The sequence below is a fragment of the Neodiprion pinetum genome, chromosome 4 (assembly GCF_021155775.2).
Source record: "Neodiprion pinetum isolate iyNeoPine1 chromosome 4, iyNeoPine1.2, whole genome shotgun sequence".
NCBI lineage: Eukaryota > Metazoa > Arthropoda > Insecta > Hymenoptera > Diprionidae > Neodiprion > Neodiprion pinetum.
Window position 1 is genome coordinate 4,421,602 of NC_060235.2, and position 26,620 is coordinate 4,448,221.

Genomic DNA, 26,620 nt, shown 5'->3' on the forward strand with positions numbered 1-26,620 from the left:
TAAAACTGATTTCTGCAGAATCGACCTTCTTCGAATCGAATTTGGAGAAAAGAACTTGCAGGGCTGCGAATTAGTCGGAATTAACTTTTAAACCTGTTCATTTGTATAATTGATCCGTGTAGAATCGATCCCTTCTCAATATTCTTTGATTCGCAGCAAGAACTGCGAGAAATAACCAAGAAGAATAATAAAAATGGAGTTAATATTAACCGACGTGCCTGCCGTGGAATCGGTGTCACCGATCATCGAATCGTGTTCCCGGTATCGTCGTGAAGAACTGGTTTTCTCGTGTAAGCTTGTCTGCAGTATCAAAGATGTGGGCCATGCAACGAAGCATTAATCTTGTCGAGACAGTTCAATGTTGCAAGGCCTGTTCGTATAATAATACTTAAATACCGCCCTTGTCTTATCTCTTTTATTGCTTTATAAACCACGCAGGGGGATAAGGACAACTTACAGTCTTGGCAGGCTGCAGTTTTCAGTAACAAATTAGATAGATTGGTACCAATGATCAATCTTGACAGAACAAAAACTCCAAAAAACAGAACAGACGACATGCAACCCGCATCATATATTGGACCCAATTATTGCAGCGAGGTCTGATTGATTGATCACTTTTTAATCGTCAAATCCCATCGCACGGTTTGAAACTCGACTCGGAGTCGAGCGTTCGTTCGACTATTTCATAAATTTTCTATCGGAACCGAATTATCAACGGTGAGTAATTGTGACGGATGAATAAAGCGGTACCATTTTCAGTTTGGCAAATTTTCAAGATACGATCCGCCAAGATTTTTGTCCAACTTTCAAAAGAACTCTCAAAACAACGGTGAATTTTTTTTTTTTTTTTTTCATTTCAAACGAATTCGCCGCATTCTCCGAAGATGAATGGTCGAATGACAGAGTCAGGATTACGGATGTACTGGATCCATAAATTTTCTTTTTATCACGCTACCGATCGCCTAAATTTGCATTGAAATTTGCGTAGTTGTTTCTCGGTAGCGATGGAAAAACACGTGAAAGCAATAAATCGATCAGAGTATCCTGTCTAGGTTGACTCATTTGCATAAAGCGTTCAGGATGTGTGTTGCTATTTTTTTTTTTTTGTTTTTATCACCCATTTGCCGCTGCGCACATTTTCTATGATATGATTTTCCGCACTGCAGTTCGGGTTGAGAATGACGAATATTTCGTCGATAAGCAGGGATGTGTCCCGCAGGTGTTCGGGGACGGTGAAACCCCGCGTCTGCATTCGCGGATTGGAATTGATAGAAATTGAATTGCCATTGAAAGTCGCCGCCTCAGCGGTGAGCGTGAAAAAATTCGCCGCATCAACCGATTGGCTGAACTTGGAAGGAAAATAAGAGACACGGGCTCGACGTGACTTTATGCCGTTGAAAACGTCTACCTTGTCCTACCCCAATAAAACCCAAACCACCCTTCACCCCTCGGGCCAAGGAGCGAAGTACGCGCCTCTATCTGCAAGACCAGCCGGCTTGGAAGGCTGAAATTTTCGTCTGGGGTTGTGAGAAAAATGGGGGTGAAGGGCAAAAAATGATGGGGATAAAAAACGCCGAGGAACGACGAAATCAGTTTCATTGCAACCCGAAGAAATATCATCGCACGGATTTCTATTTTGCGGGACGCTGATTTCGCCAAGTGTTTTTTGAAATATTTCGCTATCGTCGTTTTCGACTTCGTATCGTATACTCGGAATATCGTGAAACGTTTATTCGACGAGTTGGAGAAAAAAATTTAAAAAAAAATAAAAATAAAAAATACCGAATTAAGGGTAGTCCAGGTCCGTCGTAACCGTAGGAACCTAGACATTGGACAACTGCTTATGGCCGGGCAATTTCCGAGTAATAGAATCGTTTCGGTTTAGAGCTGCGATAGGGATGATATTCCGCAGCATTAGCATACATGGAACGGCGAGTTTTTGCACGGTTATTTAGAGCGAGGAAGTTAGTAAGACGGTATAAAAGCTGCAACGGCGTGGATTTTTTCCCCCCTACGGTTTGTAGGCAGGGTGGAATTACGATGAAGGAAAATTCTGCACGAGTGAAATTGAGTTAATAAAACTGGATTGGATTAGCTCACTTTACTCGCGGAATTTGTTAGTTGCTCGACGACAATTACGCCGGTAATTGAGAGGTTCGATAATAATTACTTTCGACTTCCGCCGTTTTATTATTACAACTAGGTATCGTATTAATCGTGTGTACATATATATATATATATATATTAGTGTGGTCGTTAAAAATTAAAATCTTTGCGGCGCCCGAAAAAATCCTTCCTTCTGATGAGAAACTACGGGGAAAATTTTGCTTTTGCGATTTAAACAAAAATAACACGTGCCGACGGCCAATTGAAGTTAATTTTTCGATAAAATTATGGTTTTTTTTTTTAATTTGTCTCAGTAGTTAAGTTTGGGTAAAAATCATCAAAAACGGCTTGTAGAAAATTAAATTCTCTACAAAATTTTTTTTTTATCACCATATTTAGAGCTAAAAATTCTGTTTTAGCTGTTTAGCTCTAAATATGGTGATAAAAAAAAATTTTGTAGAGAATTTAATCACCATATTTAGAGCTAAAAATTCTGTTTTAGCTGTTTAGCTCTAAATATGGTGATAAAAAAAAAATTTTGTAGAGAATTTAATTTTCTACAAGCCGTTTTTGATGATTTTTACCCAAACTTATCTACTGAGACAAATTAAAAAAAAAACCATAATTTTATCGAAAAATTAACTTCAATTGGCCGTCGGCACGTGTTATTTTTGTTTAAATCGCAAAAGCAAAATTTTCCCCGTAGTTTCTCATCAGAAGGAAGGATTTTTTCGGGCGCCGCAAAGATTTTAATTTTTAACGACCACACTAATATATATGTAATACGTATATGCGTACACATACAGATGGACGTTTAATGCACATGTTGCGAATGCCACCAGCTCAGCCTGCGGTGCAGTCTGCTTTGCACTTTTTAGCATTTGTCTGGCGAGTGTTAACTCATGCATCACTGCAGCGGATGGAATCAGACTGTGACGATCACAGTGGCTGAAGCTTATTACAAAACTGTTATGCAACTTAATACCGTCGCTAATATGAGAAAATTAATGAGACCGAATCTTTTGTTACGGGTTTTCAACGTTTTATTATGAATGCAACAATGGAGCTTTTCAATGCTCGAGTAATTAATACTGAGATTGAAACATATAACCGATATTTATGGTAATTTTTTGCAGACGCGAGTTTATTTCTCAACTGAAAGTACCGAAGCGTTTTCTTTTTGCAAAAATACGAGATCGCTTTACAAGAAAATGGTAGATAAATGAAAACGTGTATCAAAAGGTGTGTAACGAACTCATGAAATTTCTGTACTTGAAAGTAAAACTGAATATGGCTTACCGCGTTCTTGTTTAGTAAATTACTCGTCTTTGAAGTGAAACGATTTCTTTTTCATGTCTACAACGATAATTAACCAAGACTCAATAATCTAGACACGGCTATAAGGGTGTATTTACATTTTTCTTTCTTTTTTTTTTTGTTTTTCACCTCGTTAAAAACCGGTGGATAATTATAACACGGTGAATTTTGTTGTTTTTCGTAGTTTCTTGTTGTTGTTTTACTTTTTCCTCTTTTTCTTTCTCAGTAGCGTATAAGACGCCTTGAGTTTTCGTTGGATGAGATCCAAGCGCAACACCCACGCCAGTAGAAGTAATTTCTTTGCTGGAATGGCGCGTTCTTATGTTATACATATACGTTATACACATACACAAGTATGTATATAAGTTTCGTCGAGGTCTCGAGCGTTTGAGAGACGGAGTGTTTTGATCTTGATGTAATTTCGCGCGTAAATCTGCTACTTATACGCTGTGTGAACACCAGTATACGTATATATATATATGATGTGTGTGTGTATAGTAGCGTTGAAATTGTTATCGAGCTGAAAATACGTCGGGGTATACTTATTGGTTGAAGAAAACTGAGATTAGAAATTTCCCCACTCTTTCAAGTCTGTCAGAAACGAAATTCAATTTTATCCCCTGAACCAGCATTTCATAACCTGACTTTTTTATTCGTGAATCGCAAAACGCATGCTGAATATTGCCAATGGATTAATCATTGACATTAGGCGGTTTAATTTTTCACTTCTCTTTTGTATTGGTACAAGAACCAATTACTTTCGAATCCATTAAAACGATGAATTGAAAATGACTGCGACAAAAGCCTGAATCCCCTACCATGCACTTACCGCATATATTTCGAAGTTTTTCCAAGCATCTAATCGAACGTGAAAACTCAGGTAGGTACGAATGTTCAGGTGCTTGCGTAAATGAACCAGAACAGATTCGGCGAGGCTCAGGAAATTGCGGGAAGTATCGATCAAACGAGACTCGAGGAGGTCGACGAAGAAGACTATTCGTTGGTAGGTCGCATTGAGAAGGCGATCGATACCGCATAGCAGGGAAGCCAGCTTTGGTCGCGTAGAAATTGTTGACGATGAGCATACGCGAACTCTGGTCAATTGCCGAGTCGTTTTTATCGCAAAAGTCTGGCGAACGCCGATATCGCCGATGAAAAAGCACGCGCCTTATACAGTTCGAACACGTAACCTAAACATATTCCGGAGAAAACTGCACTTTCGACGTCTACCCTTCTCGGTCAAGTTTTCGTTAATTAATCGAACGCTTCAGTTATTTCGTAGAAAGAACTTGGCTGAAGAGTTGGAGAGTTCTCAGACAATGTTCGAATACGTATTTCCGAAACTTTTGTTTCTTCAAAGTTCACCAGACTCGTCTACTGGCGTATCAGAAACAGAGTTGCTTCGATTTTTGGTCCGCTAAAAGAACTTGAGAAGAGAAGCAAGGTCTTCCAATCTCACCGTGAACCGTGAATACGAATCCTCCACAAATATCCAACCTTCGATAAAAACAGTTATAACCAGACTGAATGTAAGCCCGCTATAAATTCAGCAGCCTCCATCTGCATTTGGCGCTCGTTAGAGGCCGCGGTTCGGTGCAGCACCCCATTCGGTTGTTCGCTGCGTACGGTACGCAATCCTATAAATACATCCCGCACTGTTAATAAACGTCATGGTGGCTCGTTTCGCCGTTGCAATTTCTACGTGGCAACTCGTTTCCTCTGGACCTATAATCGCGATGCGGCGAACCACGCACACCAGTCCGAGACCCGCTTTTGGTCTGACCTTGGCTGTTTCCTCCTGGCGGATTCGCTCATCTGGGTCTAACATCGTCCTCCTCAGGCGGCTGAATGAAGCCTCGAGAGTCACGCTGGGAGTGCAAAAGTCGTTGGACCAAACGATGACTCTTTTTTTAATCAGAGTGCGAAACCGATGTCAAGACGCCATATTTTGCTGTATTCTTAACTTTGAGCAGTCCCAATCTCACTTCCGATCCTCTTTTCGGCAGACACTTTATCCCACTTATTTTTACCAGTGGAAATGAGCCCCAGTATCGGACCTCCGGGTCCGGTATGGAAGTCGACTAGACCAGACCGTCTGTACCAATTAGCCGTAACCGCAGTCCTGATGTTCGCCAGGTAATGGCTCAGTCCCTAACATGGCGGTATCGACCCGCGTTGCGGGAAGGATAAATTCATCAGTAGGTAAACGCGATCCAATATCATTAATCTCAATATCGTCGAACGTCAGTTAACCCCCCGCCCCAGTCTACGGATCTAATTAACCGAGGGAAAGCAGCAAGAAGAACCACCCGAGAACTGGTACCTACAATGAGAGAAATTTTTAGTTCCGGTTACCGATCAGTCCTTAACTATTTTCATTTTTTACCACAGTCGAAAAATATAGTTCTAGGTAGAAAATGAAAATTAGTTTTCTAGCTGTTACCGGAAAGTCTAGTATCCGTTGCTATTCTTTCTCATTACGATCGCTGTTGCTATATTTTCTCGTAACTGTTGCGAAAATTTAATGCTTGTGCAACAATAAATTGACGTTAAAGCCTTGTTTAATCAAAAAAGTAGAGTAAACCTCACAAACTGATTTTGCGTTGCCATTACCAAAAAAAGGATCGACAATAACGCAAAATGGTTAGGCGTACCTCGTTTCTCGTAATTCCAACAATATTCAAACAGTTTTTTCAACGATTCCTGTTTTACTCAATTTTTCTAGTTACTACACAAATGAAATTTTTCTCAGTTTACCATTAAACGACCGGTTTCGTCTGCCATTGTGCGTCGGATCATTTTCGCGTCTGATTTTCAGCCTAGAATCGAGGCACGTTGAATCCTAGCCGAGTTCCCGAAGATGTCCTTCTTGCTCCTGGTAACTAATTCCCGATTACCTGACGTCCGGGACAACGGCACTTGAAGATGTTCTCTCGCCGCGTAAAGCGAAGGGACCTCTTCTGAAAATGAGTATATCATCTCTTGAAGGCTGTATATTCCGTGTAACTTGTACTCGAGGCGAGACCGTGGTTCAATATTTTACAACCTAATAACCTAACAGCCCGTTAGGGCACTCAGCCTAATCATCTGTCACGACCTGGCGCAGCCATGGCCTACTGCTTATTCAGTGTATAGCGGAACGTGTATCGCCGGCAGTTTCATCCTGCCTAACACAGTAAGCTCTTGCACGGCTTACCAATAGAACTCGGAACCCCTTTAGCGATGTGCGCCTTGTGAGGATCGACCCATCCCAATCATCGCAATCGGCACAAAAGCAGGTTCTAATCGAGGGAGTAAATTTCTGCCGAGAATTCCTTGCCGAATTCACAGCTTCGTTTCGCTCTCGGCGATCCGTTCTCTCGATTCCGATCGAATTTTCAGCAGCGCGAAAAATACGAAATCACAAACGTGAGTCACAAGAGCCAAAACTCTTCCGACTTTCGTGATTCGGTGAAATTCTTTGATCACTCCTACGCTCCGCGTATATTTTAATTTTAATTGAATTTTTTTCACACGTCTTCAGAGCTCGCTTATTTATCCTTACCGTGCCATTGTTTTCGCATTCGTTTATCAAGCGCCCAGCCAATTTGTTTTCTCTTTACGCTTTAGGTAGACAGGAGAGTCTGTGCCCGGTGCAAGTAATAAATTCGCACGGCATCCCAACGTTGGCTTGTTAACTTTTCCTCCCGACGTAGGTATGTACGTGGGTATAATAATATTTTTGAAAATACAGAATTTCATCCTCGTCGTGGTGGGTTACAAATACACACGTAATACCTTACATTATACGTTATACGCGTAGAACACGGAGGGAGTTTTCTACGTGGTAACTTTACCCGAGGTCCAACTTCCCGACGCTCACGTTATATACAGATATACACACATGTACGCGTATGTACATGCATTATTATATGGTTTCGGGGCAAATATTTTTACGAAAAGTCATGCGCCTCGTACTCCTCTCCGTCCTCATCCCGTTCTCCCTGCTCTCTGAAATTCTACTCAGTACGATATAATACAGGTTATACCCTTCTACGGTTTCCGTAACCCCCCTTCCAGCTATTCTAAGCACATTTTACCGGGCGCCACCCTAAACTCTGCGTGTAACGCACGCCAGTGAATGTCCATTTCTCTGCGCGTGTGTGTGATACGGGTGGATGCAGGGTGGAAACGATATGTGGAGGAGAACTTACAGGGATTCACGCATGAAAATTTATTACGTATAATAGTAATGGCCCTCTGAAGTTTAATCATTCGAAAATAATTAGGTATAACCCTCAAAGTTTTGGAAACCGGTTGGTATAAAAATAATACAACGGTATTACAGCTCTGTGCGCGCATCGGGAATTATGAGAGGAGGGGGGGAATCTTTTCAAATTACTTGCTAATAAAGCGGCTCGATGTGTTATGGTAAAGACATTTAAAAAAAACGGTGTACGAGACAATAAAATCGCTTCGTCATCACTGGACCGTGTTTCGGAACGAGTCATACGTCAAACGATAGTAATCAAAATGAAGCAATTAAACGCATTGCCGGGAATAAAGTGTTTTTTTTTTTTTTTTTTTTATGCGGGGCGGGGAGGGGTTTTTGTTTTTCGGAAACAGTGCCGCTGACACTGTGTTATTCTTGTCATGATTCGGGTGGCTGGTGAATGTGATACCCAAAAGCGAGAGAGAGAGAGAGAGAGAGAGAGAGAGAGAGAGTGAAAAGGGAATAGAGGAGGAGGGAACGACACAACAACGGAAAAGTGACAGAAGGCAAAAACAAAATCGCGTTGCGAGTAATGAGTTTAGCGTGAATTAAAAAAGGGGATAGCTCGACTTCGGATATCGTTCGCGAAATTTACTGCCCCATATAGGTGGATATTTTTACGTACCTATAGGAAACGGGCGTTGGATCCCGCTGGCATAACTTCAAAACCGTAAATCCGTAGCAGAATCCAGCTTCATCAGCAACCCATCAAATGCTAACAATGCGAACAATCTGAAGTGGATACAACGGGCCGAGTGCCCTCCGGTCTCCAACCCTTACCAAGCTCTACCAACAAACGTCGAACAGCCCAGAATATCCCGCGGTTCTCCCCGAAATACATGCATTAAACCTAAATTGGCATATACCCTGCTATTGATATTATGTTAACCTACGAACGCACATCGTCTGCCTTCTTCACTCCCTCACCCTCGACATTGATTAGCTTCGCGGATTTTTTATTTATTTATTTTTTTTCTAGAACTACAACAACCGATGCGAATATATTACTTCCAAGTGCGTATTGAATTTGAAATGAATTAAAAAAAAAAAAACGTGACGAGAGAAGGAACAGTGTCGGAAGGCATCTACGTGATTGAACAATGGTTCGAAAAATGCGACTGAACCCAGTCGAGTTGAATTACATTAAACTAACAATGAGAGAGCGGATCTTACATTGAACATAAAAGTGAATTTCAATTAGAAAACCTATTTGTGTACAGATCTTTGATTTCACTTTCATTTTTCAATCAAGTGTTCAAATCTGCAATCGACTTGAGCTTGTCGTTTTGAACCCTATAGAATGCATCGCTTTTCTTCTTTGGGAAATTCTTCTCGATGCCAAAAAATGCGGTTCCTTCTCTTTCCTTACACGCGTCTTTTACCCTGCTAGCAGATCACGCGATGTGACCGAAGATTTGCCACTTTCCGGTGTTGAAGCACCGGGGCTTTTAAGCTCAGAGTGTGCAAGTGTGGGCGGGTGAGTATTTGGAAGGGTTGGCATTTCGTGGGATTCAATGCTCGAAAAGTCTCGGTCGAGTCGACTCTGCTTTGCTCGTCGCGTGCCAACTACAACAACTGTTTGAATGTCGGTACGAATCGTCCGATCAATCAGGAACACGACGAGACGTTTCCTCGCTCCTTCTTCCCGCGCTCTCTCTCTCTCTCTCTCTCTCTCTTTCTCTCTCTCTCTCTCTCTCTCTCTTGACATCATCTCTCTTTATCCGTTCAAACGTCACCGCGAATTTCCCGCCTACAGCACTCCAAGATGAATCTGCTGTGCGGAAATCGCTCGTGTTAACACCTCAACAATTCCAGTCTCACGGAAACGCGATCTGATGATCTAAGATTTCCACCTGCAAATTTTTGTCGGTGTAACGGATTGGCTATGGGGTAAGATTTCATAGTCGTCGTTCAAATAATTAACGACACGGCGATATTAACGGAATGACCGCTACACCGTGTACGGTTATGGTATACGAAACGCGGGAGGACAAACAAGCATTAATTAATTATGAATAATTAAGGAGGGCTGAGACGCTGCGGTGAAGTTCTTGACTGCAAACTCGTGGTCCTTTACTTAATCATTGTTTGGATAATGGTTGGGTGAACCGAGAGCTGCCTTGGGTATTAATTTCTAGAACCATTACTATCATTACTAAGCCTGGGTAACGTGGAGCAGAGCCTGAACCTACGGTTTGCATCGTCCGAAGCCACCACAATCCACAATCCATCCACAGTCAGTATCAAGTTTCATTCAAACACCTGAGACTTCACCCACGCGAAAAGCGTTGACGCTCAATAGTCACCGCGAAAAAGTGGAGCCGAAATATCGTCGGCCGTATTCGGAATCGGATCAGCGAATAATTGGAACCGAACACTGAACCATGCTTCTCAACGACTGTGTAATCTTGAGCTGCTCAAGGGGCGTCGGAATTAAGGCCTCGCGAAACTTTATTCAAATAGGGATAAATTCCCCCGGCGTCGCAATCATTCCGAACCCTTCCATCCGGCCCCTCAGCCGCGTACAAGTGTCGGATTAGATTTAGCGGCCACTAGATGGAGCCGTGTCCGGTATAATGACTGGAGTGAGGAGGGCCGAGGTCCATTGTCCGGCGTGTCGCGAGGACGGGTTGACTGGGGCTCGGGGTAACCTTGCCCTAGAGGCATTCGGACCCGGTGAGGAAAGGGTTGAGGGTCCGATCCGCGCCCCGCTGACCAGTCGAGAAGTCGTTTTAACGACGAATCTATTCGACGAGTGAAACTAGCCGAAATTGGAACACCATAATCGGACTTCAGTCCCGATGGGCGGGCATGAATGACGCGCCAAAACGCCCAGCATCTCCCTTGTGCGTTGCATAGGAACAAAGAGCGCGCCACCCTCCGAACTTCCGAATGGTCAAAATTCAGATTGACCATTGTGGAAAGCCCGCGTCACTCCCCGATGAGTCAAAACTGGGAATGGTCAAGTCGATATAATGACGGACAGTGATGAAAACTTGGATATAAGTCGGTGAGGAGATTCCTGCGAAAACTTTGTTCGAGGATTTGACCATGGATTCTTGTCACACCGGATTCCCGTATTGCCATTGGACGGATGTCATGTAGGTACGTGTCACGTGAGGGTACGTAGGCGGAACGCGAAGGGTAATAATAGAACAAAGCTGAGGAAGGATGGGAATTTTACAACTTACGGAGGGGCGAGGGAAAGATCGGTAAAAAAGTTGCCGCTTTCGACGGTAAAAAACAGAATGTTACTATTCATAAAAAGCGAGGCGAAACGCGCTCTATACACGAAGCGTCGTGAATGGACGCGGGGCATTAGGGGAGGAATTAAACCCGAAATGGCATCGCGTAACCTTTATTATTCCGCTTCCGATACCAACGCCAATCTCCTCGTTATTTTCAACGGTATATGTATATAAGTAAAATCGGATTCATCGAATCTTCAACGATTCTATAACGGGGCGCGCCTCGGCGTAAAAGCCCGCAACTATATCTTGTAGAACGGCGTCCTGTTCTCTTCACTATTGTACTTTTCAAGTGGCCATTAAACCCGCGGAATTACACTGTAAATCACAAAAACGACGATAGTATAAAGAAAATGTGTTCTTTCGTTCCATTCCGGGGGAGGGCGCGAAAGCAGCCCCGATAGCAAAGAACTTGACAACGAGACGGGCGGATGTCAGCGCTGAAATCGATCCTCCGATTCCTGTTGCGCATAATTTCATTCGTATATGACGGAAGGTAATCCGTCCTGAGAGTTACAGATCGCAGTTCACTCGATGAATACAGATGACGCTGTATTACCAATTTCACCCCTCCCATGCTCCCCCTCGTCCCTCGAGAGCAAACAGAGAGGAATCTGTCGCGCAGAATCAACTGCTCAAGTTTTGTCCACGCGGTTTAAACCACCCGGGGTTCTTTGTCTCGGTAAAGGTTTGAAGAAAAACGAACTTCAGTGGTCGAGTCTCGGGTTCCGATTCGGTTCGCAGCCACGATCAAACGATTATCCTCCGTTTCGGGAAAAAAATTTGTCGCGGTTCGGCGGCTCCCACAAAATCGCTGATAAATAATGCCGCAGACAATTACAACTCGCTGGCAGTGCTCTCTCACTCTCTCTCTCTCTCTCTCTCTTTGCTCAGTGTTATCGGGTTTTGGAGGACTCGCTTAATATTCATAGAACTGACTACGCGGGCTTAAGCTCTGTCACATCACCGGCACCGGTGTAATGGAGTTACAACGACGTTTGGCAAGATCATCTTGAATTACTCATATATATACCCACCACCCACCGTATACATATAATACAAGACTTGACGGGAAATACGTTCGCTACTAATTTTCTCACTCGGATATGTATTATACCGGTGTGTTAAGTGGCGCTGATATTATGCAAGCATTCTATTCTCCGTGCAAACGGCACAGAGGAGAATTCCCAGCGACACTTCTCGGAGAAAGGGTGAGAAATTTTCATTTTCGCTAAGGAAATTTATCTCCTGTCAAAATATCCGCTCGTCTATACAACGGAATTCAATAAATTATTTTTTATACAGACGAATTTCAAGCTATCCTCCTCGTTGCCCCAATATTTCTTCGGCGAATTTTGCCGTGTTCTGTTAAATGTGTTGTTTTACTTTCTTTTCCAACATACGCAGTGGAAGAATCTCATTTTCGTCAAACGTTCGAATGTAAAATGAACGGACTGATGTGCACTTTTTTTTCTGAGAAAAAAAAAAGAAAGTAAAGAAAGTCAAGTCAAGATCGGTAGCCATGCAGAGAAACGAAGAAATTCGGCGGTGACGGTTTTTTTTTTTTTGTAATTTTATTTTTCTGAATTCCCACACAGACTTTTCACGCGCAGAGGAATTTCAAATGATAAATTTCACCATGCTTCGTTTCATGAGATTTCTATGGTCGGTTTGAAAAGTTGAGGCGAGAGTAAAATACGAAAAATAGACGAAAAAAAAACAAAAAAAAAAAAAAAACAAACGCAATAAGAAATGAAAAAACGAATGGCGTAGAAAAATTTTCACCCGACGTCGGCTGTCGCAGGCACGTTTCGTCGTACTTGCGTGGCACGTAGTTCATTTCGCATAGCCGAAATGGGATGAGAAGCGTTTCAAGCACAAGACGCTCGAGTCGAACAACTCGTTTCTATCGCACTTGGCGGTGTCCCACGTCGTTATAGATATGACCGTGAAAATTTTTCTGCTGTACACGAATTATTAAATGAAACGAGAAAATATCGCGCGATCTCTAGATCTGAACCGGTGTGTCTCTTCGTTCAAGGGCGTCGATGTGCGTCATTTTGCCAAACGGTGATCCGCAGACGGGAGATGAAGAACTAGCAGCGTGTCGAAAATGGGAGGTGAAAAAAAAAGTCAAACAAGATCAAGCCTGGAGAAAAACAGGGGCAAAAACCAAGAAGCGCTCGTAAAGTGCAAGTAATTGCGTAAGCTCGTTTTTTTTTTTTTTTTTTTACCTTCGTCTCTCTACAGCCACATTTATAACGTGTCTATACGGTGTTCGAAAATTTTGTTTATCAAATAGGTGACGAATTTGTTTGCCAATTTTTTTCTTCGTCTAGGAATATGTTCGTATTCTTTTTATTACCAGCAATATCGCGTGTCGTCTCAGATTTACGGTACAATTATTCAAGCTAAGTCAGAACAAAAATCCTGGATGAAATTTGGAGACACACCTTGTACAGTGAATCTTCGTCATGGAATTTTTATACCGCTGCCGTTGTACAAACAAATCCAGGCAACCTGCGCAGTTACTGAGTAAACGTTAATTAATCTCGTAACGCAGTTGATATTATATACGCCACAGGCATTGTAATTGGAAAAAATATTGGATAGACGGATCGCAACTTCGTTTATTTATTTACGGTTTCCTTTTTTCAATTCTTGGTAAAAAGAAAACGCCAGCTGGCTCAGAATCAGCCGTCAACCAGCCGCAAGCTCGGCAAAATCCGCATTCACCAGCAGAAGTAGGGAACTACGAAGTGTAATGAGAGTGGCAAGGATGAAATTGAAACGAAGTTTTCACCCTCTTAAGGCCCGTTGAAATTTGTTACAAGGTTGGTACTAAATTAGGAAAATTTATACAGGGATATGGAAAAAGGAGAGATGATGATTCATTGCCGCAACAATACAGCGAAACGGAAAACCTGCTTTGTGATTGGAATCACGTATACGTACCCTAAGGGAATTTCGCATTTGTTTTAATTTCACGTCAAAACAGCGTCGGAGATATTTATGCTCTTGGGGGGGGGGGGTTTGCAGAACGCGTTCTGCCACTGTATCCTTGATCCGAGAACTCGCGAGAAGCAGCAGAAATATAAACAGCGTGTTGCCATCCTCTCGTTGAAGATAAATTTATCTGGCAAACAAACAACTGCCGTTTCAATTCGAATTCTGTGAAAAGCTCGATTTCCAGAGTTAGCCGTCGCGTCTCGCTTTCCATCTGAGAAACTTCATAAAAAGGGTCGAGAAGATTCGATTACGTTGTCGCGAAATCTGTGCACTCGCTGATCGCTCTGCACCTACGACATATAATCACATCAACTTAGGTTTTGATTAATTTTTCAAATCTTGAGCTGTTCCGACAAACGTAATCGGAGTTCAGCAGCAGCACGCGGTGTCTGGGAGAGGAAAAGTTTATTCGGCGAGGAGAAGAAATCTAATAAATTGGAGAAATCCCGGGCAATGACTACAATGAAACAACTGTTGTACGGATCCGGCTTTCCAACTAAGGGCAAAACTACAGTTATGATTATGGCAGTCTGCCTCTTACGTCGCATTAGCGAGTCCTGGAGGCTCCTAAGACGGCCATTATCCCAGGGCTTTACAAGATAGCCACGTACGTAATCCAACCTTACGTTCACTTCAACTTTCACCTTTTCTTTTCTCCACTCTGTTTCATTTTTCTTTCTCTCTTTTACTCATTGCCTTTTTATACCCACCAGATTTCGCCTCCTTTTAACTACCCTCGTCTTCGTGCTGACGAGCACTTTTCTCTCACCTTCCATCTTCCTTAAAAAGAATATAAAAGGGTCTGACCATTAGGACGGTTCATTTTATTTTATACTCATTACAGTTTGCTCCCATCGATACACGTGTATTCCAATGGCTGTGCAGATGTGCAGCAACGACGAACGAGGAGAGAGAGAGAGAGAGAGAGAGAGGGGGGAACGAAAAAAAAGTATCCACCAGCACCGATAAGCTCAATTATGGAATTTGTCCGAAATTCGTGGAATTTCCTTCCGAAATTCAGACGGTATCTGCCCGGAATAGTAAGCGGCGGTAAACGAGGAGTTGGTAGAGTCACGGAGAGAGGAGAGGAGATGGACCCTTCCCGGAGATGAGTCCATTTGGCCGTGCAGTTAGCGTAACTACCTTGTGGTCAAGTCTAATATTCCCTGACCCTATATCCGCCGAGTCCCCAGCGGCGGAAACCCAACGGACGAAACTTTGGCTAAAAATGCTCAACTACTCGTTGTTTGTGATCTTTGAAAAAGCACGCGCTGCAAACATATCGGTGAAAAATAGTGCTTGACCGTCGCGGTGCGAAGGTATACGTATAACCGAGACGTCGAATCACTGCAAGCAAAACCAAGGACGGTGATCATCCCCTGGGATAAGCGATGAAACATTCGGTAATATCGATGCTGGCGGTACTTGAGGGCGGAGCTGGTTGTAGTGTCATGATTGTTGTTTGCTTTGGAAAGCTTCTCCTCCGGCTTCGCGTAGCCGGGTCTAGCCCGGAGACAAATCCTAAGCTAATGTTATTAGACGAAGAGGATAGCACTGCAGCGAGTCGGCTCGAGTATTAGGAGGAAGGAGGTAAAAGCGATCCTCGACGCCAGTTTCTCCATAACCCTGACTCCCCCCAATTCTTGTCCAAATAGACAATGCGCCTTACAGATCTTGCGATAATATTCAAAGACCCTTCATAACCATTCAGATCTCACGGAGTACGCACAATGCTCGACGAATTCCCGTAGCTGACCCGGGGGCAGCAGTGACAGTAAACATACCCTTGCGCAGGAACTCGAGCCTCTCCGGATCTGGAAACACACACCCGTGTAGAGGGCGAGCAGATGAACGCATAATTAGACCGCGGATTAGCAGATTGTGTTGAGTGCTGATTTTATCAGTGAATATTTACAGGTCCTCCGGCTCCTCCCTGGATAACGCCTGAGGCTTCCTCCCTGCCAATTAACCGGGGCAAGATCCGCCCCTCGATAACGCTCCAGTTCCGTGCATGCGGAGGAAGACGAGAAGACAAAGGTTCGCTCCTGGGCCACAGTCGGTCTTCTCTCGAAGTCTCGACGGTAAAAGCGTGAAACGCGCGTGACCGAGGACTGACAATGAGGCGAAAGGTCAGCCGAAGGTTCATTGTGCGATTCGGGTCCTCTCAATTACCGTAATAAGGCGTCAGACGGACACGACGGAGAATCGCGTTACAGGCTGTGTGAACAGGGTGATTCGTTCGAGTGGTTTCCTTTTCGCCGATGCCCATTCAATGCCTCCGGATTCGCGGGGGGTCTAATTGGCTATTTATGGATCGCCGGTTGCCGCTCGATTTGTCTCGCGTCTTCGGGGATCCGCGATTTTCTCCGGAAGTCGGAAAAAGAGCTATGCACGGCGGTGTTCGGCCTCGTTAGGAGTCGCCTCGTTAATCAGAATTACTCGGCCTATCCCCTCTCTCTTTTTGGGGGTGATCCGATTGTCTGCTCCATCCGCGGGGCCTCTACGCTGCGGCATTGACACTCGGACAAGGGTCACCTAAACACCATTAGCGCCCGACGGACTCCGGCCAATCCTCTAACGAGACTAGCTCTCGATGCCCGGCCCACGTTCCCCGCGAACGAACATTAGCGGAAACCCCTAATCGGATTTACAACGGAGGAACGAGGCTCACGCTATTCGCCCGCTGACCGGCATTAATTTTTACGCCTTTCCGATACCTATCCAGCCGCTACAACAACGTTGCCCCGGGCGATTTTCCCCCCTGCCAGATATGACCGTCGAATTGCTGCTCCGTCAGCTGCTTTTTCACTTATTTATACACCCCGGTTTCCCCCCGTGTCTTCTTTCACATGTCCATGTACCAACCGGCCAATAATTCTACACCCGTCACAGATCAGACGCTTTCCATTCGTACGCATACCCTGAATTTTGTAATTTGAGATGCCAAAACAGGGGGGGGGGGATGATCCTCGAGGCTGTTTTCGTTCCGAGGATCAGCCGTAGATATTGCTCCCACATGATCGCGCTAATATACAGTACCACGTGTCGCGTCATGGTCGCGGGTTGAAAACCGTGTATGCAAATAAGGCGTGGCTGCCAGGCATAATATGTATAATACACGTACAGGGCCTGACACGTGACTCTCATCTCGTGATAAGGGACAAGGATCCCTGGAGATCCCGTCACCATGGGTAATTATATAAACAATGGTACGGACCAGTGAGTAATAATGACAGTAATAATAACGATAACAATAATAATGATAATAGAAATAATAATAATAGCGGAAACTAGGGCTCGCCACCGAAACCGAGGTCTCAAGGGCCGACCCTCAGACAGGGGGGAGGAGAAGCAGAAAGGTCCTTTCGGTTATTAGCCATGATATTAAACGGAAGTCCGTTTCAAATGAAAAGTGGACCAAGGCCTGTTGCGAGTCTTGTGTCGGATGAAAAAGTTCTGTGTAATCAATCACAAAAGTCGATTCGTCGACAAATTAATACGTGCGACACTCGCGACGAGTGTGCAGACTTGATTGGAGATTTTTGCAACAGCTCACAAGTTGAGCTGGTACGTAGAAATCCACCGTTTTATCTAAACTCGTGAGAAAATGACTCACAATTGGGTGCTGAGTAAGCTGGCTGAACGCGTAAATGAAGGCTGTGCGGGAATGATCGTGAATCATGAAACGCGACGGGGTGTTCCGCATCATCGCTGACAATGTAAGAACAATCTAGAGTCGCGAAACGCTTCTCGATAATCTTTCCGCCTACCAGCATGAATTTATGGCAGCTCCGTTCACGACGAAGGTCCCAGTCTCGAAAATACGATTGCCAGTCGAGGTGGGTTTTGCGGTGAATATGCGCAAGCTGCGGCCTCGAATCAAATCTTCTAAAGTTCATCTTCGCAGGTATGCTCGATGATTGAAGAACCGTCGGCATGAGAATCATTGCAAATTGTTCTACCCTTTTTTTCTTTTAAGCAACGACGAGAAAACTTGGCCAGCTCAGTTTCTGGGCGAATTCTTACCAACTTCTTGGCTTCTTTTCTCCCTCCATCCCTCCGCGAGTGCTCGTCAGCGTACGACGAATATAACCTTCCTATGAGCGTATGTGGATAACGGCTTGGCAGGGCCCTCGAGGTATTTATAATAACCCCAGAAGCACCCATCTTAATGTTCAAACCCCTTCGTTAGAGGTTTCGCTCCCCATCTAGTTCGGAATGTCCTTACTCTGCACGGCGACAAAGGGTTTCTAGGCATCTGTTTAATGCGTTGTGTGATCCTCGTCACAGTGCGCTGATAGAATTTAATCACGATGAATGCATTACTCAATTAGTATTTACATAATAATAACGTGTGCGTTTCGCTCTCGCGGAGCTTCGGAGCTATCGGGTTTTTTTTCATCGGACGATCAAACAAAGTTCGAACTGATCTACGCACATTCAAAGTGGAAGCACAGATTGCTGCGCTGTTTTACGATCGGGGCTCTTAAACCCCGGTCGGGACGAATACACTCGGTTGGATTCCGCGATCAGAGAATGTCGCAAAACCGTCGTCGTGACGCCTCCTGACGCCCAGGCATAGACTTCGAGGGGTTTTCTTCGAGTGCAGACGTGCAGACCTCTAGAAGACCTCTTCAACGGTCGTTAACTACGATTGTTAGTCCTCGGAGACTCGGAGTCCCCCCTCCCCCCCCCCCCCTCCCCCCCTCTTTCCTCACCTCTGAACATCCCCCACCTTGCGGGACATCTTCAATCGATTTCATTCTTCGTCTAAACGACCGGCTCTCGCTTCTCAAGAATACCCAAGGACCAAATATCCCCCATACACCACCCACCGATACGCGGACCGCATTCATTAGACGTTTCAATCAGTCTCTGTACCTTGGGCTGAATCCCCTCTTCAAAACCGTCCTCATTGTGGTCGTTCATTCATCCGAATGACATCCTTGCTGTTGATTTTGCCTCGCTGACGAAAAGCTTGCTGATTTTCGGAGTATAGCGTGCGATTGAAGTTGGTGGAAATTGATCGGTACTGATACTAGTTTGGATACCAACTCTTGAAAATCATTGAACATTTTATTTTCCAATAATACCTGAACGTCAAACGGTACAGAGGAAATAATATTATGTCAGATTTAATGCAGTGGATAGCCAGCTGAATTGGATCACGTAGCTTATAAGACGGATGGATATAATAAGCGAGGCGGCATTATAAATAGGGTAAACAGATACGATATAACATTTCCATGGGCGGCGACCCGGCCTTACGGTTGAAAATTACACAGCCCATTAGCCGCGGACTCTTTGCCATTTATATCTTCTTCTGGTTCTCTTCTTATTTTTCTGCCGGCGTGAGAGGTATAGGTACCATTGCGAAAAGGTAAAATGAAAATAAAACAGATGAAAAACTACCAAGCTGGGCTGCGCCAACGCGTGAGGCTCGAATAATAGAACGACGCGACGTACCGTTGGATATTTCACTCTCGGAGAACCACCCATATAACTTTGTCAAATATACGTATACTACAATAAAACCGTTGGAGCTTTTTAACAGGTGCTTCTGTAAGGGGAACAGACCGAGGAGGGAAATACGGGGAAAGGGTTCGTTCGGGAAATTAGCAAGGAACACATTTGTAGGCAACCCAGCTACCGCCGAGCAGCTTCGAAGCCTCCCTCTTCTCCAGCCGCCTTGGAATTTAGCGAGAAAAATCTGTTCCAGCAAACCCGAGCAATTTCCAGGGTGTAATATGCAGGGCATTACCGGCATTGCTACTATTACCACGAGCATAAACGGCCCCCGTAGAGGTGAGCCGAGAACCCCGTAATGCATCGTATGTATGCGTCGGGGTATGCGACAGACATTCATTCCCCGAGACTCCGGGGGTGGTAATACCCGCCATGCAGGTGGAAGCCGGATTCTCCAAGATAGCGCTACGCTCTCGCGGAATATAAAAAGATTTTATAATTGCCGGCTCGGTTATGGTGACCATTACCACCGATGGTGAAATTCAACGTTCTAACGCAGGTGCGCGCAAAGTTACTCCCAGTCTTTTTTCAAAGAAGAAGAACCTCCATTCGGGATGGTCAAGTCTTCGCCGAATTCTAATTGATCGGAAACTACAAGGATTCGGACTTTTTACTATTCGGACCTGTCGAGTCATTCGATGCGATGCAGTGATATGGACGGTAATAATTTTTCACCGCTATCCGTTTTATTGTTAGAGTTGGAGAATCGGGAAAACTAGTTTCGATCTACGGATGGTCAGCAGTTGCAAACTATTACTACATTGGTCTGAACGAACGGTGATTTTTCACAACGCAGTAAGCGATTGAGTCTTTACAACCGAACGTCGAATCAATTCCTTTCACAATTTTCGGAAGAATGGTGGTTAATTTCCAATTTAACGGTACTGTTGAACATGTTGAGGGGAGGAAGAATGGAATCGACGAGCGATCGGCGGGACTGGGAAGAATGAGGGTTTGGGGCCACTAGAAACCCGGACTATACTCTCGTTCGAATCACTCGAATTTTCCCCCAATTCGAAACGTCCGTTTGAGCGTTCGGGGGTTTGAACTCGGCCGCGGAGCTGCGGTGAGGCAGAGAACAGCAGCTCACGATTTTACGGTAATTGAAGAACCGAGACGGCGGAATTTATCGTCCTCGTACGATAATTCGTCCCCCGATTCTTCGTCCCGACGAACGAGAAAAGCAATGACGAAAGTGCGTCTGTTTTATTGGAAAGTCCGAGGGAGTAAATAAAGAGGAGAATAAAATGTGATCAAATAATAATCGGGCGGACGGGGACGCGGGAATTGTGGGAACCCTCATCCCGACGGTGCGGTTAAATTATTCAGAACCAACGACCGGGTCAAGTTCGAAAACGAAAGAGCGATGTCGGACGATGAAGCATTCATGGATTGGCGGTACTTTTCAAAGGAAGGTATCGAACCCCGTGTATTTACCATTTTCCGCCCCCCATTGAGCCCGGCATGCGTGTCATTGCCGCACTTTATCTACCTGCAGGTATGTGCCAAATTTCGCGACCATTTCGCCCGGCCATATCCGAGGTCCGTAACGCGACGGTACGGCAGCAGACTGAATGTTTTATTTACCCAGCATCCCTCAAATTCACACGCGTACTTTTCACCTCGCAAACTCCCGGGGGAAAACCCGCGCTGGACATCACTTTGTAAAATATGTTCGAATTCCATGCGTTGCCGTAAGTGGTTCACGATGTCAGAGGTAGAATTTGACGCTACTTGACAGAGAATTACACACGTCCGAGTAGGACCCCAAGAGGTGGTGTTCTCCCGACGATCTCGAAAAATTACGAAAATCACTTTCGATGCCCCCAAGACGTCACTTGGACACCGTAAGTTCTTTCACCATAACTTGCCCGCTGTTTCGGACAAGGGTTTAATCCCTAACTATAAACCTTACTTACGGTATTAAAGGTTGAATTTGACACTACTTAACCGAGAATAACACTTGTCCAAGCACCCCAAGAGGTGGTGTTTTCTGGTTGGTTTCAAAAAATTACGAAAATCACTTTCGATGCCCCCAAGACGTCACTTGGATACCGTCAGCGCTTTCACCATAACTTGCCCGCTGTTTTGGACGAGGGTTTCATCTCTAACTATAAACCTTATTTACGTATTCCTCCGCTCTGGATGGCGTGCACTTTGCGCCGTAATGCGATACTATTTCAAAGGATAAGCGAAGGGTGCCTCCGTGGCCCCAGCGAGAATTGGCCTTCGGGGTTCTTCCGGTTCTGAGATGATGAAAGCCACCCCGGTGACCAGAGGCCATCCGATCTCCACCCCGTCCTCGGTTTCGCGCTTTTACGATCGGTCAGCTTCCACCGAGACATGTAAATAGGAATTATGGCCACCCCTCCGCTTTACGGTCCGCACTTTTGCGATACTGATATTTTCATTTTTACGAACTTACTTACCGTTGCGCGAATTCATCTCTGGCACGTTTCAGAAAATTCCACGTACCCACACGGCATACACAGCGTGCACACGTATAGGGAGTGACAAAGTTTTACGATTTTCATTTTTATACAAATAAATCATATTTCATTCATTTTACGGCCACCCCTCTCATAGGTTTCCGTTTTTATTTCGTACTGTCGTTTTCTTCTTCTATTTCACTTTTTTGTTTTTACCTCTCTTATCCCTACACGCACGTATATATACTTACCTATCGCAATTCAATTTTCCAGACATTTATATACCGCGCGCTTATGTTTATTGTGGAAAAAGAGCCCACCCACGTACACCACGTATGGTATATAATGTAGACGCGCAATGTGTACATACATGAACGCACTTTTTTCTCGAACGTTAGGTATACACGTTTCTGATAACCAAGTAGCGCAGTTCCGTCCGATGCACTTGCCAACTGTCTTCTCTTCGTGCGATTTATCTTTCGCCGCAGAAACGCCCCCAAAAACCAAAGAGAAAAATCGTAATAATTATAATGGTCGCCAAAATGTACCAAATTTATTATTAATCGTTATTTACATTACTTTATTATTTATTTTTTTTACTTTTTTTTATTTTTTTTTTTTATCTTACGAAGACAAGTATTATAAGAATAAGTATTCCAGCCCCTTGTCTGCCTGTATTTCTCATCAACCGCGTTACGAGTCGGCAATATTCCGGCTGATTGCTTACATGAACGCGTTTACGAACACCGTGCGAGTCCTATGTCAATATTCCTTTTACGGCGACGTATCAGGTGGATGAGAAGCATAATGTACTCACGGTTGTTTTCAACGAGTACTTCGGATCAACGGATTAATCTTCGGCAAGACACTCCGAATCTTAAAACTTATTGCGGAGGTCCCGCAATCAGTCCCCAGAAAATTAGCGAGATGGAAAAACGAACAGCCAGGACTAGTTCAACTATTACTTTTCGTTGCTCATTTCCCCGTCCAAGTTGAAAGAGGAATTAAGCCCCTTTAACCAATTGAACAAGGACATAAATTATACTGTGAAAAAAAAATTGTCATCCCATAAAGTTACGTTTGTGTGTTTACCGATTTGTTAAATTTAGTGACTGGCAGGCAGCGGTTCCAGAGTACGTCAGCTCTGAAGAGCGTTAATCGTACAAGTAGAGGGAAAAAACTGTGATGAGGAAAAACACGCCCGTGAAAAAAAAAAAAAAAAAAAAGTTGTAAAAACACTTAAACCGCCACCTCAAATTACTAAAGCTTTTTAAACAACACACTCGAGTCCTCAATTGACGACACCTCACGCGTTACGCATTCGCGGTAAAACGAGATGAGAGCGTTGAAAAGTAGAAAGAAAAAAAAAAAAAGAGAGAGAAACGAGAAGCGAAAAAGGGATGCGAGGGCGCGCGGCGACACGGAGAAGAGGAGAAAGCCGCTCTTTGTCCCGTAGTAATGTATAGCTGTATATCAGGCCGGAATGAAGTGACATCATTAAAACTTTTCCCTGTAAATATTCGAGGCATGCATAGCTGGTCGCCTCGCTACACAGGCGAGTGTCGGCCGCGTCATTCGTCGAGGTAACCCCACACGGTTCGGGAACCACCGAAAGATAGCTGGATGCTGCTGGGCGGATCTCAACGCGCCTGATGGACCCGTCAAGGGATGCATACCAAGCAGGTTTTCCGCCTCCACGTTTTTTTTCCTTTTTTCCTACTTCATTTTCCCTCCCTGCTTCGATATTTATATTTTTTTTTATTCCCTCCCTCTCTCTTATTTTATTTTATTCTTTTTTTTTCTTTTTTTTTTATTATTTTGCGCATTTTCGCTGCGGTAAATTTGTCAATGGACTCCCTCACCGGTCAACCCTAACCCATCCCACCCCCTCCTGGGCAACCGCTCATCCCTCGAATCGTGATATTCTCTCTGGGGAAAGGCAAAGCCTTCGAGATGCGAAGGAAATCCTTGAGCACGCAGCTTCCGTCAATCATCGCAAATCACCTGGGCGTGGAGGAACACGCATGCATGGGCGTTTCGGGAACAAGTCGACTTTTTCACGCCGATCGTTAGTCGAATCGAAATTTCAACGAGGGGGACTTTCAGGTCCAGCACAACCACGATTCTCGGATGTAACAGGTGAGCTTTTGGGAAAAAGTTTATCCTGCCTGTTGATCGAATCTTTACTCTATTTATTTATTTTGTATTCAGTGTTCGAGTGATTCTGGATTTTTATTTATAAAAAACTTCTGACATTTTTCTGAATTTTGATATTTACCAAGTTGAGACTAAAAATGACGTTGAAAGTCCCTGGTGATTTTTCACATTTGATGTTGAATTGGAGGCAAATTTCTTTTCGTGAGCAAGTTAACTGTGTATAATATTGAGTTAATTAATAAAAATTAAAATTCATCGCAAATTTTTCATTCCATGTTCTATTAATTGTGATATTTCATCGTACTCTTTGCCAATGAATCAAACTCGTGTTATTTACTTTGCTCGGCGAAAGTTCGCGGTGGGAGAGGTGTGAAGGCTATATGAGAGTTGAAAAATTATACGGGTAAATTTTAAACTCAGCGCTGCAAGGATGAATCCACGTCGTATTTACAGATCACTTCTGAGGGTTGAACTGGAAGTAGAAGATACTACATAATGCAGGAATGCAGGTGGCTGATGTACGGGCTTTATACCAAGGTGTTGAAAGGCTCGTATCTTGTATTCCGAATCGCGTTCGAATATCAATTTTATTCGCGAGACAAAACACTGCAGCTACGATCGAGATTATCGGAGAAAATGAAAGTAATGAAAAATCCTCTGGATAAAGAGTAATTAGAATAAATAAATGTGTAAAGCGTTGAGAAGAGTAAAAATATTATCTCCGGGGTATTAATTGTGCAGGTATATCGACTAAAATACCGAACCGAGGGATGTAATAAATGAAAAGTCAAGAGCATGCGGATCGGGGCGATTTGGCAAAAAGCAAAAGCGAAGAGGAGCCGCGAGTCGCAAGGGGTGGGGAAAAAATAAATGAGAGTTGATTGCAATTTGGCTCTCCAATAACCGCGACATAAAGTAGCCAATTTATAATCCACCTACCCCTCAGAAGTCCGCCTCCAGCCGGTTGGTCGGGTCGCGGCGATCGGAGCGTCGAAGCAACTATGAACTAAACCGGATCGCCGTATCCCCGTTTTATTTATTTTCTCTGCACAAACTCCACCATTTTGTTTCGTCTCGGGACGAATGGTTGTCAATAACGGGCTTGTGCAGGAGCCGGCAGGTGCAATGGCCCGGCAAATTAGATTTCTCCATTAAGTTCTAATCAACCCGGGACAGGCCGGCATTAATTTCGCTTTTAGTCCGCCTCGGAGATTTATTATTCTTTTCATTTTACCCCGGTGAACGTTGAACGAGGGTGATAATTCATAAGTTGCAATTGAAAAGTAACAGTCAACGAAACCGCCCGCGCGACTTTTCGCATTTTAGGTTGTCGTGAATCGAGCGGGTCTGACAATAAAAGCGAAACGGCACGCGAATCGTTCGCGACTTTCGCAAACCCCGGGCATAACGCAATGATTGATATTTTTGTTTTATTTATTTTATTTTTTTTTCTGACGCTACAGACGCTTCGCGGATTCGAAATGTTGCGGGGACTGGAAAGAAGATGGATAAGACGCGTATCAGGGCACGTCGATCTTCGCCCCGGAATTTCAACGCCGCCAGGCTGCAGGGGAGCCAAAAACGAGGACCTTCTTACTACGCGAATCAGCAACTCAATCTCGCCGGTCTCTCAGGTCTCCAAAGTCCTACCGAAGGAACAAAGGGCGATAGGAGATTGAGCGGCAGACGGAGCTGCCCGGTCACTTGATATGCGCTGCTGTCGATACAGCCTGATTTCGCATGCTGCTCCATGGACCAGACTCGAAGATAGTGTGCGAGGTGACCGTGCGCGTCGTTAAGAGCTCAGGGAAAACTGGAAGAGAGTGGCCAGCAACGAACAGTGAAGGTTGCCAAATCCTGATCCCTCCATCGGTCAAAAATGAAAAGCATAAATAATATTCCTGACGTTGTTACAGGTTCAGAAGCGGATGTCTTTGGTTTACCGTGGAATCATCGAATTTCATTGGAGATCCGTTGCATCTGTCAGGAGTTCGCTGACTTCAGCATCATGATGCTCTGGCAAACAAAAACCGTCCGGACAAAAACATCAAGCACAGGAAAAGTAGCCACGGTATTATTTTGGAAATCGTTTTACCGCTTTTAACGGATAAGGATCTGATCTGATTCGTTACCTGTTGTTTGTAATTGACAGCTGTATATCTAAGCCTATGTTCAACACCATACTTTATTACTGCATTGGTTTATTTAATTGTATAGATACACGAGCTGTAATGATCAAATAAATATATTCTATGATTGGACAATAGATGTAATATCAGCATAATGTTAGCATTCTGCCAGGAACAATCCCAATTCCTTGAAATCCTATTTTATTTTGTGTTGATCATAGACAACCGTCGTGCCTATGCAATTTTCTGTAGTCAATGTTGGAAATATGACATTCGATGCAACATGAGTATGTCCTGGGCTCATGACGACTGAAGAGTTTTGTCTGGCATTTGGTTCTCACGATTGAGCTGTTATACATTATCTGGATATTAAAATCCACCGCTCAGAAATAATGCCTGTCTATCGGAGTACCGAGTATTAAGCACTCAACTTTTGAGCACTTCTTC

At 44.2% G+C, this 26,620-nt stretch overlaps 1 long non-coding RNA gene across 1 annotated transcript in view; it reads left to right on the forward strand.

Annotated features, from left to right (window-relative positions):
* Nucleotides 1-26,199, forward strand: part of LOC138190890 (uncharacterized) — a 105,979-nt gene extending 79,780 nt beyond the window's left edge. The window contains exons 2-3 of the long non-coding RNA XR_011176968.1: nucleotides 25,508-25,890; nucleotides 25,961-26,199. This is a non-coding gene — a long non-coding RNA (uncharacterized lncRNA). The remainder of the gene's footprint in view (nucleotides 1-25,507; nucleotides 25,891-25,960) is intronic.
* The last annotated feature ends 421 nt before the right edge of the window (nucleotides 26,200-26,620 follow it).